This window comes from Diceros bicornis, chromosome 28, assembly GCF_020826845.1.
Source record: "Diceros bicornis minor isolate mBicDic1 chromosome 28, mDicBic1.mat.cur, whole genome shotgun sequence".
Taxonomy (NCBI): domain Eukaryota; kingdom Metazoa; phylum Chordata; class Mammalia; order Perissodactyla; family Rhinocerotidae; genus Diceros; species Diceros bicornis.
This window is the reverse complement of record NC_080767.1, coordinates 44,130,544-44,153,034: the sequence shown is the minus strand read 5'-3', so window position 1 is coordinate 44,153,034 and position 22,491 is coordinate 44,130,544. Positions and strand designations below refer to the sequence as shown.

At 42.8% G+C, this 22,491-nt stretch overlaps 1 protein-coding gene across 2 annotated transcripts in view; it reads right to left on the bottom strand.

Moving 5' to 3' along the window:
* Positions 1–22,491, bottom strand: part of EHMT1 (euchromatic histone lysine methyltransferase 1) — a 194,319-nt gene that overhangs the window by 154,916 nt on the left and 16,912 nt on the right. Inside the window, exon 1 of one of the 2 annotated variants that reach the window (XM_058524658.1) lies at positions 6,731–6,804. The exons of the other annotated variant lie outside the window; for it this stretch is intronic. The gene's annotated coding sequence lies outside the window, so the exon portion shown is untranslated. Of the gene's footprint in view, positions 1–6,730; positions 6,805–22,491 lie in introns of those variants that run through there. 2 annotated transcript variants of the gene reach the window in all.

Here is a 22,491-nt window from a genome sequence, read left to right as displayed (position 1 = left end):
GGGCCTCCCCATCCCATCATCCCTGCCTCTTCGCCCAAAGTAACTATCAAAACAGAAGCTGTGGGCTCCGGCTTCATGAAAAATGTCCCTAAATTAATGAGCTAACAATAAATCCATCTAAAGAAAGTACAAATAAACAACAAAATAAATCCGAAGGAGACAATTAAATGAGTGGAAATTTCTATTATAAATATTGATGAAAACTTCTAAACAAAACATTAGCAACTTGAATTCAACAGTGTAGAAAAACTACCAGGTATTATTGGGTGTTCTCAGGTATGCAAGTGTGATTTAACTTTAGAAAATTTCATAAATGTAATTCGCCACATTGATAGGTTTTTTAAAGATGTAGAAAAAGTATGTGGTAAAACAATATCCAAGATGATTTTAAAACTGAGAAAACTAGGAACAGAAGAGAATTTTAGTTACTCTGATAAAGAGTATTAAAAAACTAATAAAGTAGGGGCCGGCACGGTGGCACAAGCGGTTAAGTGCGCGCGCTCCGCTGCGGCGGTCCGGGGTTCGCCGGTTCGGATCCCGGGCACGCACCAACGCACCGCTTGGCAAGCCATGGTGTGGCAGCATCCCATATAAAGAAGAGGAAGATGGGCACGGATGTTAGCCCAGGGCCAGTCTTCCTCAGCAAAAAGAGGAGGATTGGCAGATGTTAGCTCAGGGGCCGATCTTCCTCACAAAAAAATAAAAAATTAAATTAAATTAAAAAAACTAATAAAGTAAACATCACCCTAAATGGGGAAATATTGGAAGCATTCCCTTCAAAATCAAGAATGATCGTGAAAAGCAAATACAAACTAGACAGAGGGACAGATACATAGAATAACAGAGCAGATGTGGTAAAATGTTATGGAAATTCTATGTATTATTTTTGCAAGATTTTGTAAGTTTTAAATTATTCCAAACTGGAAAGTTAAGAAAATAATAAAAATAAATAAACAAAACCAAGAACAAGGATGTCCACCAGCATTGCTTCCCTTCAGCACTGTACTGGAAGTCCTAACCAGTACAGTTAGACAAGAAATTTGCAGCTTGAGGATCAAAAAGGAAGAGATAAAACTGTTATTTGCAGATTATATGATCTACGAACTACTAGGAATAACAGTAGAGCTTAGCAAGGTGACTGTATCTAAGGTGAAACCTTCAGTAAGTTGCCTTGCTATAATACCAACAGTGAACAATTAGACATGGTAATTAAAGAGAAGATATCATTTACAATGGCATCAGAGAATCATCAGTTATCTAGGAATAAACCTACAAAAGATGGCAAGACCTCTACAGGAAAAATACAATTTCATTGAGTTTTGTTTTTTTTTTTAAACTAAATGGAGAGATATACTATGTTCATGAATAGGAAGGCATAATATTGGGAAGATCTCAATGCTCGTCAAATTGATCTAGAGATTCAATGCAATTCCAATTAATACCCAACAGCATTTTTCATAAAATTTGATGATTCTAAAGTTTATATTGAAGAATAAATGGTCAAAAATATCCAGAATGCTTCTGAAGCAGAGGAGCTTAGAGGAGTGGCTTATCCTACCAGTTTCCAGGATTTATGATGAAACTATGTAATTAACAAGCATAATAGAGGGCCGGCCCCATGGCTTAGCAGTTAAGTGCGCGGGCTCCACTACTGGTGGCCCGGGTTCGGATCCCGGGCGCGCACCTACGCACCGCTTGTCCGGCCATGCTGAGGCCGCGTCCCACATACAGCAACTAGAAGGATGTGCAACTATGACATACAACTATCTACTGGGGCTTTGGGGAAGAAAAAAAGGAGGAGGATTGGCAATAGATGTTAGCTCAGAGCCGGTCTTCCTTAGCAAAGAGAGGAGGATTAGCATGGATGTTAGCTCAGGGCTGACCTCCCTCACAAAAAATAAATAAATAAATAAAGCAAACAATTAAAAAAAAAAACAGCTAATTAAAAAAAAAATTTGTAAATGCTAAAAAGCACCATTAAGAATGCTTTGTGGGGCCAGCCCAGTGGCGCAGTGATTCGGTTAGCACGTTCTACTTTGGTGGCCCAGGGTTTGCAGGTTCAGATCCTGGGCATGGACCTACTCACCACTCATCAAGCCGTGCTGAGGTGGTGTCCCACACAGAAGAACTAGAAAGACCTACAACTAGGATATACAACTATGTACTGGGGCTTTGGGGAGAAAAGAGGAAAACTGGCAACAGATGTTAGCTCAGGGCCAATCTTCCTCAAAAAAAAAAAAAAGAATGCTTTGTATTTAGAACTTGGTAAAACCCTATGGCAGAAAAGTAAAACAATTTTTAGAAAACAATGAGAAGAATGAAAAAAAGCCAGTTAAAAATATATGTACTGGGTACTGACATTTATATGTAAAATTCATAATATATGTCTACATATGCACATGCATGTCTAGAAGGAGATTCGCTCCTATTTGAGAGTGAGTCCCTACTACAGGACAGGCATGGAGGCTACAGCGGACAGACACATAAAGTGCCTGTCCTCAAAGTGCAAACATTCTAAAAGGAAGGGGACAGGATGTCAAAATCCCAAAAAAATATGACAAAACAAAAGATAACTTCAGATAAATAAAGCAAGGTAAAGGGACAGAGAAGCAGGGAGTAGCCATGTTAGATATGATGCTCGGGAAAGCATCTCTAAACGAGAATGCTGTGAGCATGAGGACAGGAAGAGCTCAGGCCAGGCGGGGAGGAGCCTGCACATCCAGGGTCAGGCCAGTCCAGTGGCCTTGAAGAGCAGGAGTCTGCACTTTCTGATAACCGCAGTGATTTTATTGGAGGGAGGGGAGTGACTTGAGAGTGTTTTTGTTTGTTTCAGTGTTTAAGGACCCCTCTGGATTCCTGGCAAAGAATGAATCATACAAGCGAGAGTGAGTTAACCAGAATCCCGCAATGGTCCTAAGCCTGCGAGTGTGACCTGCATCGAGCCAAGCGAACGGATCAGATTCCTCTATTCTCCCTCAATATCCGGTTCTCAATCAGGGGCAATTTGCCACCCACAAGATATTTTTCATTTTCATGACGAGGTTCAGGGGAGAGTGACCGGCATCTAGTGGGAAGAAGCCAGGGATGCTGCTAAACATCCTACACTGCACAGGTAACCCTACAACAAAGAATGGCCAGGGCCACACCATCGACACCACGGTGTAAGGCTGAGAAGCCTGCTCTAGACGCCCTCCTTGGTGACATGTGCCATCTCCTGGTTTAATTTCCTCTAGACAATATAGAGACTTCCACATTTGTATTTCCAGCTCAGACCTCCTTCCACCTGAGAAGATCATCTCCACTTGGATGACTATTAGATATCTTAAGCTTAACATATCCAACACCAAACTCGTGATCACCCCCAAATCTGCTCCTCCTTGGTGTACCCCATCTCTCAGTTCACCACCACTGCCAAAGCTCTGGCCCACAACCTCAAGAATCTGATTTCTCTCTTTCATGTCACAAACCACACCAAATCCATTAGCAAATCCTTTTGGCTCTACCTTCAAAATATTTCTAGAATCTGATCACTTCTCAAGACATCATCCTCGACTTCTCTCACTTCCTATGTGAATATGCAATTTATTTTTAAATCTTGAATGTTCCATCTTTAAAACAGACGTGAGCCTGACCTTTTTTTTCCCACTACCTCACCGAGCCGCGTCTCTGTCACCTGAACTATATAGCAGCTTTTCATCTCATCTGCTTGCACCCTTGCTCCCTTCAGCCAACGGCCCTGTTCAAATATACCTCAGACCTTCCATCTCACCCAGAGAGGTCAAGCCCTGACCTCTGAACCCTCACACCACTGCAGAAACACAGGCCTCCCTGACAATTTCCCAAGACTGCAACAGCACTCGCCTTCCCACACCCGTTCCCTTTGCTCTTCCTTGTCTGCATTCTCTGCTGGGATACAAGCTCCCGTCCATCTGGCTCACTGCTATGTCCCAGGCATACAGTACTTGCTCACTGAGCGGATGGAGGTGGAGGACGTGCAGACTGCAGGGGAGCAGGGACCAGAGACTCAGCAGGGCCCCTTCCTACTCCCCCTGCCTGCTGGTGTGATTCCAGCCTGGGCCCAAGGCAGTCACAAAAAGCAAAGTCCAGTCTGAGTACCTCCCTACAGATTAGCACAGAGCCAACAGTCTCTGTTTACTAGGGAAGTATTTTAAAGGGAAATTTCAAAACAAGTATCACCACCTTAACTCAAAAATTTTCATTTCCTTCCAGTTTCTCTTCGTACGTATACATTTTACATGATTGTGAGCTATATCAATAATTTTTCCCTTAAACATTCCATTGTGTCTCCATAGTCTTCACAATTATCACATTAACAGCAATATAATATTTCATCAAGTTGATGTATCATAAAGTATTTAAGCATTTTCCTATCACTGATCATCTGTAACTTTTCAATTCATCATTACTTTACAAAACACTATTAACATCTTCATAAGTGATAATTACTATGAATTCATCCATTCACGATTCAACAATATTAAGTGAACAACTAATACATGCAAAGCACTGTCCTATCTTGAGGTAAAGCCCCAGAAATAAAGATTCCTGGGTCCACGGGGAGTAATAATTTTTGGTCTTTTTGACCAGCCTCCCCGAGCTAGGCTGCCAGCCCAGTGCTCAAAAAAATTAACACCGATTCCTTCCCGCTGCATTCCCTCGCACTGAGGGTCCCTGACACCTGCCTCTGCCCCCTACCCCCCACTGGCCTGTATGAACCATCAAGGTCACCATCCAATTCAGATGCGCCCCACCACCCAGCCTGGACCAGCTTGTGGGCTCAGACCCAGAGCAGGTTCCCTACACTTTGCAACTACAAAGACATCTCCCGTTGAGTGTCCATCCAATAACTACATTTAAAAGAAAACCCAGCACAATCCCTATCAGAATCTCACACGGCTTCTTTGTAGAAATTGACAGGCTCACTCTAAAATTCATACGGAAACTTAAGAGACTCAGAATAACCAAAATAATCCTGAAAAAGATCAAAGTTGGAGAACTCACACTTGCTCATTTCAAAACTTACTACAAAGCTATGGTAATCAAGACAATGTGGTACTGGTATAAAGACAGGTATCTGATGAATGGAACATAACTGACAGTCCAGGAATAAACTCATATATCTGTGGTCAACTGATTTTCAACAAACACATCAAGACCACTCAATAGTGAAAGAAAAATCTTTTCAACAAATGGTGCTAGGACAACTGGACAGCCACATGCGAAAGAAGTAAGTTGGACCCCCACTTGACACCACATACAAAAATTAACTTAAAATGGATCAAAGATCTAAACATAAGAGCTAAAAAAATAACTCTTAGAAGAAGACATAGGCATAAGTCTTAATGACCTAGGATTTGGCAATTGTCTTTTCTATGACACCAAAAGCATAAGCAACAAAAGAAAAATAAACTGGACTTGATCAAAATTAAAAATGTTTGTGCTTCAAAGAATACTATCAAGAAAGTGAAAACACAACCCACAAAAAGGGAAAAAATATTTGAACGTCATATATCTGATAAGGAACCTGCATCTATAATATATAAAGAACACATACAATTCAATAAGAAGACAACCCAATTTAAAAATGGGAAAAGGATCTCAATAGAAATTTCTCCAACAAACATATAAAAATGACCAACAAGCACAAGAAAAAATGTTTGACATCATCACTCACCAGGGAAATGCAAATCAAAACCACAATGAGATAGCACTTCACACCCACTAGGATGACTATAATCAAAAGATGGGGGGCCGGCCCCGTGGCTTAGCGGGTAAGTGCATGCGCTCCGCTGCTGGCGGCCCGGGTTCGGATCCCAGGATCGCACCGACGCACCGCTTCTCCGGCCATGCTGAGGCTGCGTGCCACATACAGCAACTAGAAGGATGTGCAGCTATGACAGACAACTATCTACTGGGGCTTTGGGGGAAAAATAAATAAATAAAATCTTTAAAAAAAAAAAAAAAAGATGGGCCATAACAAGTGTTGGTGATGATATAGAGAAATTGGAACCCTGATCCACTGCTGACGGAAATGTAAAAGGGTGCAGTTGCTATGGAAGACATTTTCGCAGTTCCTCAAACGGTTACCTCTTATTGAGACAACTGCAGATTTACACAAAGTAAGAACTAACACAGAGGCCCCTGGTACCCTTTGCCCAGTGTCTTAGTTTCCCAGGGTTGCCATAACAAAACACCACACACTGGATGGCTCAGAACAAAGTAAACTTGTTCTTATCTTTTCACAGTTCTGGATGCCAGAAGTCCAAAATCAAGGTGTTGGTAGGGCCAAGCTTCCTCTGAAGGCACTAGGGAAGACTCATGCCTTGCCTCTTCTGGCTTCTCATGGCTGCGGCAATCCTTGACATTTCTTGCTTTACAGATGCAATGCTCCAATCTCTGCCTCTGTTGTCGCATGGCCTTCTTTCCTGTGTCTCTGTCCTCTCCTCTTCTTACAAGGACACCAGTCACTGGACTGAGAACCCACCCTAAATCCAGGATGATTTCATCTCCAGATCCTTAATAAATTACATCAGCAAAGATCCTATGTCCAAATTAAGGTCACATTCTGGGGTTTCAGATGAACATGAATTTGGGAGGATGCTATTCAACTCACTAATATCCAGTTTTCCCCAATGGTAACATATTGCAAAACTACAGTATAATATTGTGGGAGATCAAGATTTGGCCACCCTGAAATATATCTATTTACCTTGATTGTTTTCTCTGAGGGACACTTGACGTCCACCACTAACTGCCTAAGGAATTTGACATGGTGGCTCCTTCCTGGAACAGATCTTCTATCATGATAAAATAGATGTTACAATGGGAGGGGCACCAAGCCCCTTTTATCAAAAAACTCTCTCTCTCCCTGACCACATTATCTATAGACGACCCTAAAAAGAATTGTCTTCTTGCCCTCTGAAGTCCCAGACCACCCAACACCTTCCTCTCCTTTACCTACAATACTTAAGCAAGCAGCTTAGAGAGAGGGACGAGTTGCTCATTTCTGAGTTTCTCCCATGTATACATGTTATTAAACTTGGTATTATTTTCTCCTGCTAACCTGTCTTGTTAATTATTTGGCCAGCCATAAGAACCTTAAGGGAAAGGGCAGAGGGGGATTCTCCCTCTTCCACCAACAATATCATAACCACGATACTGAACTGACATTGATGCTGTTGACCTGAAAAGTCTCAAAATGAGTTTATCCAGGAGTAGCCAAAAGAATTACAATTCAGGATGTGCATGGCGAACCAGAGGCAAATCCAACAGACAAAGGAAGGGAGCTGTTTTTATAGAGAAAAAGAGGGAGAGGGAGGGTTTGTTTTGAAAGAAAGTCCACTGGGCCAGAGAAATAGACCAGGGCAGCAACGGCTTCTCATTGGCTGAGCCATGGTGTTTCTCATTGGCTGAGCTGCAGCATTTCTCAATGGCTGAGCAGCGGTGCTTCTCATTGGCTGAGCTGTGGCACTTCTCATTGGCTGAGCTGTTGCTGGCTGGGGAGAGAAGTCTTCCTTTGGTAGTAATGTAGTTGTACTTCTGGTCTGAGATGCAAGTGGTGAGAGAAATGAGATGTTGTTCTGAGGGCAGAGCTAACAGGATTTTCAGATGGACTGACTGAATATGAGATTAAGAAAAAGAGCAGAATACGAATAATTCCTTTTCAGTATTTTTACAAGGATAAAGGTGAATTTTTATATTAATTTGGGAGAACTAACATCTTTACGATGTCCAAGAACAAGCATTCCATGATTCAGCTCTTTTGTTTCAGGAGTGTTTTACAGTATTCATCATATAAGTTTTGCACATTATTAAACTCATTTCAGAGTATTTTTTTAATCTTTTGTGTTGTTGTTGTAAATGGGGATACTGTTTTGTATATACAAAAGCTATTATTGACTTTTACAAGACAATTTTACATCCAGTTCCTTTACTGAACGATCTCACTGTCTGCATTTTAGCATTGACTCTCACCTTCTCCAGGTATAGTTATTTCACTTGCAAATCGTTTTACTACTTATTTTCTAATTCTTTTGTCTCTAATAGTTCTCTCATCTGTTACACTGCTTAGCCCTACCAATAAAATGTTGGAGATTAGTGGAAATGACAAGCACTCTAACTCTGTTACTGACCTTGGTAGGATGCCTCCAGGGCTTCCCCACCAAGAAAGAAAGACAGACAGAAAGAAAGGCGGGGAGGAAGGATGGAGAGGAAGGAAGGAGGGGTAGGATGGATGGGTAGGATGCATATATAAGATAGCCTGCAAGCTTGGAAGAAGATCTGGCCTCACTTGAACTTTGAGACAACTGCGGCCCCCATTGACATCCTGATTATAGCCTTGTTTAAGAGACCCTGACCCAGGGGGCCCAGTCTGGGGTTCTGACCACAGAAACTGTGGGATAATAAATGTGTGTTGTTTTAAGTCGTTAAATTTGAGGGAATTTGTTACACGGCAATAGATATCTAACATACTATCTTTACTAGGTTAAATTTTAGCAAGTTATATTTTCCTAGGAACGTATCCATTTCATCTAAGTTTTCACATTTATTTGCCAAGAACTGTACAAAATAGTCTCATTTTTTTTGTTATTCCACAAAGCAAGAAGGTGCTCAATGACTAATGGGGACATGTCAAAAAGACATAAAATCTTGCTTGAAGGACTCCAATTAGCCAAATTGGGGATAATTAAAGCATCAAAAAGAAAAAATGGCGGGCCGGCCCTCTGGCCTAGCGGTTAAGTGCACGCGCTCCGCTGGTGGCCCGGGTTCAGATCCTGGGCGCACACCGACGCACCACTTCTCCGGCCATGCTGAGGCCACGTCACACATACAGCAACTAGAAGGATGTGCAACTATGACATACAACTATCTACTAGGGCTTTGGGGGAAAAAAAAAAAGGAGGAGGATTGGCAATAGATGTTAGCTCAGAGCTGGTCTTCCTCAGCAAAAAGAGGAGGATTAGCATGGATGTTAGCTCAAGGCTGATCTTCCTCACATACACACACACACACACACAAAAGAAAAAATGGCAAAAACAAGTTCTAATACATTAAATAAATACAAATTCACTCTCTAGTAATACCAAAAAAGTGAGGGTAACAAAGGGAGAATGAAAGTTCTCTAACGAAGAGTGTCAGGGCCAGCCCCGCAGCGTAGTGGTTAAAGTTCAGCACACTCTGCTTCAGCAGCCCGGGTTCACGGGTTCAGATCCCAGGTGCGGACCTACACCACTCGTTGGCAGCCATGCTGAGGCGGCGACCCACATACAAAATAGAGGAAGACTGGCACAGATGTCAGCTCAGGGACAATCTTCCTCAAGCAAAAAAAAAAAAAAAAAAAAAAAAAAGGAAGACTGGCAATTGATGTTAGCTCAGGGCAAATCTTCCTCACCAAAAAAAAAAAAAAGGCAAAAGAGGGCCGGCCCTGTGGCTTAGCAGTTAAGTGCGCGTGCTCCGCTGCTGGCGGCCCAGGTTCGGATCCCAGGCGTGCACCGACACGCTGCTTCTCTGGCCATGCTGAGGCCGCGTCCCACATACAACAACTAGTAGGATGTGCAACTATGACATACAACTATCTACTGGGGCTTTGGGAGAAAAATAAATAAATAAAATTATAAAAAAAAAAAGGCAGAAGAGTGTCGGCTAATAAATGGGAAGGAATGACAGAATTAGTTTATTGATTAATTATACATAGGTAAAGGCACCTGCACAATGGAAAGATCTAGCAGACACCATCTTAACCAAGTGACCAAGCTGCAGCTGAAAAATATTGGGACAAACTCACATGTGACTCCTGATGTAATGAAAAAGTCCACACCACCACCTGAATAGTATTCTTGTCAAAATTGCTTAACCTGAATCTAATCAAGAGGAAACAAAGCAGACAGATCCAGACTGCAGATCACTTTACAGAGCAAATGGCCTGGACTCTTCAAAAATGTCCGTGTTGTAAAAGATTTAAGGGGCAGAGGGGCTGGGAGCCTATTCTAGACTACAGAGGATGAAAGGAACAGGCCATCAAATGCTACGTGTTACCTGTGACTTCTTACAAGTCAATAAAGGACACTTGGGGAACAACTGGGGAAACCTGAACTTGAACAATATACTGTATTGTATAGATTGTTAACAGTATTGTATCAATACTGAATTTCCTGGATGTAATTACTGTGCTGGGGTTACGTGAACACACACTGAAAAACTTAGGGCTAAAGGGTCACGACATCTGCAATGTACTCTCTAACGGTTCATTAATATATTAACAACAACACATCACAGAGAGAGAGAAGCATGAATAAAGTAACTGATGAATCTAGGTGAAGTGTATGAGTACTCACTGAATATTCTTTGACATTTTGTAAAGGTTTGAAATGTTTCAAAGTAAGTTGGTAAAAAATCTTTCGAGTTACTACTATGACGTACAATTTAATTTTTAGCTTTTTCATTACCCAAGTTTACATTCAAAACTTTAAGTTACTTTCTTGTTGTTAGAAGAGCTAAAGCAGATAACAAAATGCTTCACTGTGAAAAAAGATTACCTTTGTTTTTAATCAACAGATTCAGCAAGTCAAGTCATAAAGGTTGAAAAGCTAACAACAAACAAACCAGATCAAGTCCTGTTAAGAAACTATAACAGAAGTGTCAGCATGGGAATTTCTCAATTAGTCACATTTCTGCAAACAGCCTTCAGGACACAGCCTCTAACCAACAAGCAAAACCAGTCAAAGATTCTAATAAAAGACTCATGGTGGGGCGCCCCGGTGGCGCAAGCGGTTAAGTGCACGTGCTCCGCTGCGGCGGCCCGGGGTTCGCTGGTTCGGATCCCGGGCGCGCACCGACACACTGCTTGGTAGGCCATGCTGTGGCGGCGTCCCACATAAAGTGGAGGAAGATGGGCACAGATGTTAGCCCAGGGCCGTCTTCCTCAGCAAAAAAAGAGGAGGATTGGCGGATGTTAGCACAGGGCTGATCTCCTCACAAAAAAAAAAAAAAAAAAAAAAAAAAGACTCATAGGGCCAAAACAGTCACTGCAAAGTCCAAGAACAAAATCCCAAGGGACAGCCCTCAGGTCTTCACAAGCACCAGGTGATCTAGTCTACCCACAACTTTACCAGACACAGTGACTTGGTTTCCCAGTATACAGCAAATACAAAGGGTGAGTGCTGCCAAGAAAAGAAAGCAGGAGAGGAGAGCATGTCCACACTCCTGGAGGCCTGGCGAAGAGCCCTCCAGACAGAGGAGCAGGAGTGCAGGGCCCAGTTCATCCGAAAACAGCCAAGAGGCCACTGGGCAGGGAGCACAGCAAGACAGGGGAAGTCGCAGGAAAAGATGGTAGGTAGCCCAGGGCCAGACACCACCCAAGGCCTTGTTGGCCCCGGTGAAGAGCTGGGAAGCCACAGGAAGGCTGCTTGCAGAGCAGAAACACTACGAAGACGCCCAGCCTCCTGGGCAGAGAGCAGAGGGGCCATTGTGAAGCAGGGAAAAGAGGCGGGCTTGGCCCAGGAACAGCCCCAGTGGAGGGCAGAAGACGTACTCTACAGGTAGAGTCAACGGCACCTTCTGAGGAACACATTCCACAGATGGTGCTGGTCACCGCAGGACAAGCAGCCACAGGAAGCAGGCTCAGAGGTCAAGTAAGAGCTTGGGTTTCACACTGCCTTGAAAGTGCCCATCAGCCCTCCAAGCAATCAATATGTCCCCAAACCCAGAAGCCAAGCAAAGGTGAGGCTGAGGTCAACACAGCACTGGCTAAGGTCGCTCAGAGTAAGGACACACAAAACAGGGTAACCAGGACAGGGCCCTGGGGCACTTCAGTATCTACAGGTCAGGCTCAAGAGGAGGGTTCTGCAAACAAGACAGAGAAGAAAGGCTCAACGAGGTAGGAAAAAACAGAAGAGCAGGGTGTTCTGGAAGCCAAATGAAGACAACTAATCACTCCTTTTTTCTTGAATTACTATGTCACATGCTGTCGAAAGATCTAGTAAGAAGGAGGCTGAGAACTACCCAGTGGATTTGGCAACACCTGGGATGACAGAACCCTGCTCAAAAGGAGCTCAAAGATCAGGCCTGGCAGGTCCTGGAGACAGCAAAGGTAGAATGCAGTGTGAGTAACTGGGATTCAATTTACAGAAAGGTAAGGAAGCATGTGAACACAAATACCCCATGTTTTCAAAGCCAGGATGACAGAATGTTCAAGCTGAAAAGCAGCTAAGACCTCGGATGCTCCTGCCATCTCTATGCTCAAAAGGTCTGTGGCAAAGCTGGACCAAAACCTAGAGCTCCCACTAAGCCAGAGCTCCCTCCCACACATATCTCGTAGGCCTGCATATACAAAGACAAGAGAACTGCAACACACACCCACATTACTCTGGTTCCCGGTGGCTCTGACCCACACCCGTGCACCTACACTCAAGCTCACGGCTGCGCAGCTGCTAGCAAGCCTGCTTTCCAACTGCTGACTGGTCTTTCTAAAGCCTCACTCCTCCCATCCACAAAGCGGGAGCATTCCTCCAGCCTTTCACTCAGTCCTCTTCTTCTTTAGCCCTTTTTCTGGATAATTAATCTCTCATCTTCTCCCCTAGATTACAGGATTCACATCCTAGATGGTCCAAAGTTAACACAAACTGGAAATGCTCTTCAGGGTAGGGCAGCACTGTCCAATAGACACACGGTACAAGGCACAAGTGTAGTTTTAAATTTTCCAGCAGCCACATTCTAAAAGGAGAAAGAGGAGTAATTAATTTTAATAAATTTTATTTAACCAATACATGTCCAAAATATATAATTTCAACATGCAACCAATATAAAATAATTAGTACCAAAAAAAGAATACAAAATATCTCAATAAGTCTCTGAAATCCAGTGTGCGTTTCACACTTACAGCATATCTCAGTTTGGTGTGGCCACATTTCAAGTGTTCAAAAACCACATGGGGCTGTGGCCAGCTTGTTGGAGATAGCAGCCACCTCTTCACTCCAGTCTGCACATGTGCAGAAGCCAAACTTTCTCCAAGATTCCATTTGGAATCCTGAGCAAGACACCTGCGGTCTCAGTCTGCAGCAGTAATCGGCACACAGGAAGCCTTCCTTTAACCACCCAAGTGGTTAACCATCTCCTCTTTGCTGCTTCTACAACACTTTGTTTACTCTTCTTCTAATAACAATTATCGAACTGTGTAATTGCATGTCTTTCTCAAAACTAGAACACAAGGACCTCCATAAAGACAGGCACCAAGTTTATTCTCATCTGGCTCCCAGTTCGGAAGCTGACACACAGAAGGCATTAAAGGTTTTTTACAAAAACGAACAAATGAATGAAAAATGCACTTGGAAGCCAGTTAATTCCAAAAGGACTCACCCCAGGCCATCACCAAAAAAAAAAATCCATAAGCCAATTCTGGCTCCTTCCCCTTTTATATTAAGTTGTATAGCATTTATAGATCACCTAACATGTGCCAGGTAATATTCAAGGTGTTGGGAAACTAACAAAAGCTAAAGCCCTACCTTCAGAGAGTTTACAGTCTAGTCATTGAGATAATAATGAAAAAAATATACATAAAGAAACTAGTAATTAAAACACAAAATAAATGTTCTGACATCTCCATCAGAGGTCAGCAAATCACAGCCCACCACCTGCTTCTGTACAGCCTGAAAGCTAAGGATGGTTTTAAGTGTTTAAATACAAGTAAAAATGATCTGAAATTCAAGTCCCGGTATCCACACATCCAGCACCACACAGCCAGGCTCACCTGTCCATACACAGTCTGTGGTGTGCTTTCGTGCTTTGAGGCAGAGCTCAGCAATGCCAAGCAAACGGACCTGCACCGAGTGCTGCCTTATCACCATACTGCACTGGACCTTGTTGTTGTAACCAGTGCATACCTGTCACAGAAAAACAAGAGAAGAGAATAGTGGACTCCAAATGCCAAGTGCTGTGCCTTTAATCCCTGGATTACTATGTTATTGACTCAGACGGCAAAGCGCTGTGTTTATCATGAAAGACACTTTAGCTAGGGTAAAAGATGACAACATACATTGACACTACAGACAAAGCACTCATCACAAAGTTCACAACTAACAGGAAAGCAACAATGAGAAAAGTCAGAAAATTCCAAGAAGCTCAACAAACTCCAAGTAAGATAAACTCAAAGAGATCCTTACCTAGACACATCATAATCAAACCGTCAAAAGCCAAGGACAGAAAATCTTGAATGCAGCAAGAGAACAACTTATCATGTACAAGAGACCCTCAATAAGATTAACAGCTGGTTTCTCATCAGAAACCATGGAGGCCAGAAGGCAGTGGAATGACACACACAAAGTGTTGACAGAAAAAGACTGTCAACCAAGAATTCTATATACACCAAAATATCTTCACAAACAAAGGAGAAATTAAAACATTCCAAGATAAAGAAAAGAGAGAATTTGTCGCTGGCAGACCTACCCTACGAGAAATATTAAGCAAGTCCTTCAGGCTAAATGAAAGGACCCTAGAGAGTAACTCAAATCCATATGAAGAGATAAAGAACACCAGAAAAGGACACCACACAGGTAAATATAAAAGGCAACACAAATGTATTTTTAGTTGTAACTCTTTTTTTCTCTTATATGATTTAAAAACAAGTGCATAAAGCAATAATTGTAAATCTATGTAGACGGGCATACCATGTACAAAGATGTAATTTGTACAACAATAACAGCACAAGAAGGACAAAAGAAATGGAACTATATTGGAGCAAATTTTTTGCATACTATTTTAATAAAACTGGTATTAATCCAAACTAGACTGTTATAAATTAAAATATTAAATGGTAATCCCAAGGGAAACAAAGAAATAAAAAGTACAAACAACAAGGGAATTAAAATGGTACACTAGAAAATATCTATTTAACACAAAAGAAGAAAGTAAAGGAGGAACAGAGGAACAAAAAGACATAAGACATATGGAAAACAAATACCTAACTAACAATGTAAATCATACCTTTTCTGTAATAACATTAAATTTAAATGGATTAAATATTCCAATTAAAAAGCAGAGATTGACTAAATGAATGAAAGAATATGATCCAACTGCAGGTTGTCTAGAAGAGACACACCTTAGACTGAAAGACAAAGAGATTCACAGCCAGAAAAAGATGCAATGCAAAGAGAAATCATAAGAGAAGTGGCTATACTGATATTAGACAAACCAGACTTTACAACAAGAAATATCACTAGAGGGCCGGCCCCATGGCTTAGCGGTTAAGTGCACACGCCCCACTACTGGCAGCCCGGGTTCAGATCCCGGGCATGCACCGACGCACCGCTTCTCCGACCATGCAGAGGCCGCGTCCCACATACAGCAACTAGAAGGATGTGCAACTATGACATACAACTATCTACTGGGGCTTTGGGGAGAAAAAAAAAGGAGGAGGACTAGCAATAGATGTTAGCTCAGAGCCAGTCTTCCTCGGCAAAAAGAGGAGTATTAGCATGGATGTTAGCTCAGGGCTGATCTTCCTCACACACGAAAAAAGAAATATGACTAGAGAAAGAGGAACATTTCATAATGATAAAAGGGTCAAAACAACAGGTAGACATAACAACTATAAATACGCACAACTAACAACAGAGCCTCAAAATACATGAAGCAAATAATGGCAGAACTGAAAGGAAAAGAAAATTCGACAATAATAGTTGAAGACTCCAAAACCCTACTGTCAGTAACTGATAGAGTAACTAAAAAGAAGAAAATGAGGAAGGTTAAGGAAGACTCAACAGCACAGACCACCTCCCTCTGACACACAGGGAAGAGCCACCTAACGCTGCACAGCACACATTTTGTTCAGGTGCTCACCAACACTCTCAGGACAGAATGTAATCTGAGTCATCGAAAAGAAATCTAACAAACTGAAATTAAACCAAGTATGTCCTCTGACCATCATGGGATTATACTAAAAATCAACAACACAGGGAAATCTAGGAAATATCTAAATACTTAAATTTAACAACACACTTCTAAATAACCCATGGGTCAAAGAAGTCACAAGGGAAAATAGAAAATACTTTTAACTGAAAAAAAAACAAAAACAACATATCAAAATGTATAGGAGGCAGCTTGTTTTAGTTTTCTAGGGCTGCTGTAATAGAGTACCATAAACTACGTAAACTAAAACAACAGAAATTCATTGTCTCACAGTTCTGGAAGCCAGAAGCCCACAATCACAGTGCCAGATGGGTCAGGCTCTCTCTGATGGCTCTAGGGAAGCCTCCTTCCTTGCTTCTCCAGCTTCTGGTGTTTGCCAGCAATCCCCGGCTTCCAGACACACCACTCCAGTCACATGGCCATCTTCTCCCTGGGTCTCTTTACGCTGTCTTTCCTCCCTACATGTCTGTGCTCACTACGCATTCTCCTCTCTTATGCTGACACCAATCATACTGAATTAGGGGCCCACCCTACTCAAGTACAACCTCATCTGAACTCATCTGCAATGACCCTATTTCCAAATAAGGTCACATTCTGAAGTAGTCGGGGGGAGGGCAGGACTTCAACATATCTTTTTGGGGGACACAATTCAATTCATAACACAGCTAAAGAAGCACTTTGAGGGAAATGTATAGCTTTAAACTACATCAGAAAAGAAGAACTCAAACAAAGATCCTAAGCTTCCACCTTCAGAAACTAGAAAAACAGCAAACTAAACCCAAAGCAAGCAAAAGAAAGGAAATAAAGAGTGGAAATAAATGAAACAAAGAATAGAAAAACAAAGAATATCAACAAAATCAAAACTTACTTCTTTGAAACTTCAACATAACTCACAAACCTTTAGCTAGACTGACCAAGAAAAAGAGAGAAGACTCAAATTACTAAAATCAGGAATGAAAAAGAGAATATTACTACCAACTCTCTAAAAAATAAAAAAGATTATAAGGGAATACTATAAGCAACTGTATGCCAACAAAGCAGATACCCTAGATGAAAAAACAAATTCCTAGAAAGAAACAAAACACCAAAATGACTCAAGAATAAACAGAAAATCTGAACACCTATAACAAGTAAAGAGATTAAATTAATAATCAAAAAACTTCCAGCAAAGAAAAGCCCAGAACCAAATGGCTTCACAGGTGAATTCTACCAAACATTTAACACCAATCCTTCACAAACACTTACAAAAAATAGAAGAGAATATACTCCCAACTTAGCCTATGAAACTGGTATTACCCAGACACCAACCACACAATCACACACACAAAAAGAAAACTACAGACCAATATGATACCCCTTATGAATACAGATGAAAAAATCCTCAACAAAATATTAGCAAACCAAATGCAGAAAGATGTAAAAAGGATTTAGATACCATGACAAAATGGTTTTACTGCAGAAACGCAGAGTTGGTTCAACATATGAAAATCAATGTACTATACCATATTAACATAATAAAGGACAAAACCATATGATCATCTCAACAGATGCAGAAAAAGCATTTAACAAAATCCAATAACCCTTTCTGATAAAAAACACTTAATAAACTAGGAATAGAAGGGAACTTCCTCAACCTGATAAAGGGCATCTATGAAAACTCAAGGCTAACATCATACTTAACGGTGAAAGACGGAAAGCTTTCCCCTAAAGTCAGGAAAGAGACAGAGATGGCCGCTTTCACCACTTCTATTCAACATTTTACTGGAGGTTCCAGTTAGAGCAACCAGGCAAGGAAAAGAAATAAACGGCATCTAGGTTTGGAAGGAAGAAGCAAAACTATCTCTATTCCCAGACAACATGATCTAGTATATGGAAAATCCAAAGGAATCCACAAAAAAACTATTACAGCTAATAAACAACTTCAGCAAGGTTGCAAGATACAAGACCAATATACAAAAATCAATTGTATTTCTATACACTAGCAATGAACAACCTAAAAATGAAATTAAGAAAACAATTCCATTACAAAAGCATCAAAAAGAATACTTAGAGACATATTTAACAAAAGAAGTGCAAGATTTATACATGAAAACATTGTTAGATTCAAGGGGCCGGCTCCGTGGTGTAGTGGTTAAGTGCGCGCTCTCCACTGCTGGTGGCCCGGGTTTGGATCCTAGGCGCGCACCGACGCACCGCTTGTCAGGCCATGCTGCGGCGGCGTCCCATACAAAGTGGAGGAAGATGGACACAGATGTTAGCTTACGGCCAGTCTTCCTCAGCAAAAAGAAGAGGATTGGCATGGATGTTAGCTCAGGGCTGATGTTCCTCACACACACACACACACAATAAATATTTTTTTAAAAAAAAGAAATTCAAGAGTTAAGAAATGGAAACACACTCTGTATCTTATTCTTCCAGGTGCTTATTTCTTTTTTTTTTTTTGTGAGGAAGATCAGCCCTGAGCTAACATCCATGCTAATCCTCCTCTTTTTTTGTTGAGGAAGACCAGCTCTGAGCTAACATCTATTGCATATCCTCCTCCTTTCTGTTGTCCCCCCAAAGCCCCAGTAGATAGTTGTATGTCATAGTTGCACACCCTTCTAGTTGTTGTATGTGGGACGCAGCCTCAGCACTGCCAGAGAAGCGGTGCGTCGGTGCGCGCCCCGGATCCGAACCCAGGCGGCCAGTAGCGGAGCGAGCGCACTTAACCGCTAAGCCACGGGGCCGGCCCCTCGGGTGCTTATTTCTTTCACTCATCTACTCCTTTTTGCTCTTCCTGCACATACACGTCAAGAGTCTGACCTATCCCTAGCACCTCAGCTGTTTCCACCCTCGTCCAAGCTCCCATCTCTCATTGGGACTCCCTCAATGTCTCCTGAATGTCCTTCTGTGCCCACCCTTGCCCTGCAGCGCAGCTGGAGCAGTTCACCCCTCCACCCAAACCCTCTGGCAGCTGAGGCCTTACACAGCTGCCCCTCCCTGCTCCATCCCTCTGTCCACCACATCTCCACTGTGCCACAGTACCCGGCCTTCTCCAATGAACCAGCAACCCTGGGCAAGTGAGTCACCTCTCTGGCCTCCGTCTCACCTGTAAGGCTGGGATAACAGTTCCTGACTGGAAGGCCTGCGTCACAAGTAAACAAATGAAAACAGGTAAAGTGCTCACAGTTCGCCCACCACCGGGAAGGAAAGCATTGTGTAACTAGAGAAGGGCCTCTGTGTCATTTGAAAGTACCAAGCTACCCAGCCATAGTCTTCTCTGGAACTAACAGATGGTAGCATTTCTTGCAAAATGTTAAGAATCCTGAACATCATACAAGAGCAAAGAAGGAAGAGCAAACACAAAAGCAATGTTCCGAGAAAAAACACGTGATAACCTACAAGGGCAATGATTCCCTCAACACATTCTGGAACACGTAGGAACTGTTCTAGAAGTTCTGATCTTGATTCTAAAATCCACGCCACAAAGTTCTCACTCCATTGTGCCATCCAAGAGTTTGCACTCATTGACTAATTGCTCATAAAATAAAACAAATCAATTTTTCTTAAAAGGCAACTCTTCTTAAAATAACCCAAGCAGTTAAGGCCTACCAAATGAAGTCTCTGTCACTTACAGAGTCTTATGACAACATTGCCACAAAGTATTTCACACACTAGACAAACAATATTCTATTGTTACAAATTTCAACTTAAGAAACAAGGCTAGGCAGCTGAATTTGGTTAACAACATCCAGCCAGCCTACGTCTGTCCTCCCTTCTTGGTGACCCACCCTTGAAACTTCAGTGGTGGACAGAGCTGGCCCTGACTTCCTCTGGGCAGTGGGAGAGCAAGTGAGCTCTTCCTTTACTCCTGTGTCCTGTTGGGTCCCCAGCACCAGAACACAGGGATCATCTAGGATCCACCAGCCTTCACTGCACTTCCAGGGAAGGGGAGCCCCCTCCCACTGCTTACTGGAGGCAGCCTCAGTCCAGGCCCCCACAAATCTCAAACACCTTAGTTCTCTGCCCAGCAAATGCGTGTATTCTTTCAGGTCCTACCCAAACAGCATCTCTTGGGGAAGTCCTTGCTCACCCCCCCGACAGACCGAAGCCTTCTGCCCCAGCGTCCAGCACCTCTGGGCAGCACGACAATGCATGTGATTCCTGCCACTCGACCCTTCTGGAACACCTGCTGTGCGGCTCCACCCTAAGGTGGCCAGTGCACACAGGTGGTACCAAACTGACTCACGCACCTTGGTCCCAGAGATCTGAACCAGGAAGGGGAGGCTGCCCCAAATCTCAGTTCAGCATGCTTAAGGGTAACGGACAAAACTAAAAGAAAGTTCTGCACACCTGGAGGAGAGAAGTTTGAACTTGAGACCAGGGAAAAAGTCAGTCTATAAAGCAGTACAAACAGAACAAAACAGAAGAATGGCCACAAGGGTGGGCATTATCCTCTTTTCTTTTTCTTTTTTTCTTTGTGAGGAAGATCAGCCCTGAGCTAACAGTCGATGCCAATCCTCCTCTTTTTCTGCTGAGGAAGACTGGCCCTGGGCTAACATCCATGCCCATCTTCCTCTGCTTTATATGGGACGCAGCCACAGCATGGCCTGACAAGCGGTGTGTCAGTGCGTGCCCGGGATCCGAACCCGGGCCGCCAGCAGCACAGCGCGCGCACTTAACCGCTATGCCACAGGGCCGGCCCCGGGCATTATCCTCAAATAGGGATTTCTGAGGGACCTCTGCACACACACCACAGTCACGGCTGTCCTGTCTTACTGCCCCACATATGCAGACAACAAATGCCAAGCACATGAGAAAGTCCAACAGCTTCCCTACACAACTGCATCCATTGCCAGGCTGGGTACCTTGAGAGTGAGACCCAGGCCAACTTCCCAAAGTAGGCACTCAGCAGAAACCTCTGCCACAGAGGGGAGCAAGGGAGAGGGGACAGAGATAAGAAGGAGGCTAGCAGCCCAGCTGTTCCTGTCATACACATACAAATGTTAAAAAGCAAAATTAAATGATCTTTTAACTGTTAATAAAAAACAAACTGGAAACATGAAGAACGAGGAGCAAGGCCACCTGTATCTAACCTGCATCTCCACCACACTAAGTACTAGGCATTGCCTTGCATGATGATCAAACAGCTTACAGCAGATAGACAAAAAAACGGAGACAGAAATTAGAGGAGAGAAAGAACAAGCAGTAAGGGCTATATGCTCCCTGTTGAGCTGCCTGATTTGCCCAGGAACACGCTGTGCGAGGGGAGGCAGAAGACTCCAGCGCCCATGGGGCAACCTGCTCGCTCCACAGACTGGACTGAGTGCACTTCTGTGAGGTGACACGTCACCAGTACGCTCAGGAACGATCATGCCTCCTCCTACCATCCCTGGTTTGACGCTAAAACAGTTTATGGGTAGGAAGCTTGAATTTAACTGCTTCTGACTTTTATTTATTTATTTTTTTGTGAGGAAGATCAGCCCTGAGCTAACATCCATGCTAATCCTCCTCTTTTTGCTGAAGAAGACCGGCTCTGAGCTAACATCTGTTGCCAATCCTCCTCCTTTTTTTTTTCCCCAAAGCCCCAGTAGATAGCTGTATGTCATAGTTGCACATCCTTCTAGTTGCTGTATGTGGGACGCAGCCTCAGCATGGCCGGAGAAGCGGTGCGTCAGTGCGCGCCCTGGATCCGAACCCAGGCCGCCAGTAGCGGAGCGCACGCACTTCAACGCTAAGCCACGGGGCCGGCCCCTATTTAGTAATTTCCACCTGTTGATCAATGCTAACAGCAAGAGACATTAAGGAGTTACTACGAAAAACCAGTCTTCTAGAGCCTCACGTATGTGGTTTTCTCACTTAGGGCAAAACTGACACTGAAGTGCAGTGGGTAAAGGATGGCCTTTCTGGTAAACGATGCTGGTTCAAGTGCAGATTCATATAGAAGATAGCGAATCTTGATCCCCACACCTCAAACTACATGCAAAAAACTGATTTCAGAAAGTGTAAACTAACCCCAAAGCAAGCAGAAGAATTAATCAAGATTAGAGTAGAAGTAAATGAAAGAGAAGAGAAAAACAGAGCATATCAACAAAAGCTGATGCTTTGAAGAGATAACAGAATTCACAAAACTTTAGCTAAACTGATGAAGACAAAAAGACATTGAAAGAAATTAGACAAGACCTAAAACAATGGAAAGACATCCCATGCTCATGGATCAGAGGACTTCATGTCTTTAAGACGGTAATACTCCCCAAAGGAATCTACAAATTCAATGCAATCCCTATCAAGATCCTAAAAGGTTTTTTTGCAGCTATGGACAAGCTAATCCTAAAATTCACATGGAATTGCAAGGGACCCAGAAGAGCAAAACAAAATTGGTGAACTCACACTCCCCAATTTTGAAACTTACTACAAAGCTACAGTATTCAAGATAGTGTGGTACTGGCACAAGGACACACAGGTAAGTCAACGTACTGGAACTGATGTTAGCTCAGGGTGAACCTTCCTCAGCAAAAAGGAAAAGAAGTACTGGAACTGAGTCTAGAAATGAGTCCTAACATCTAGGATCGACTGACTGATGATTTACAA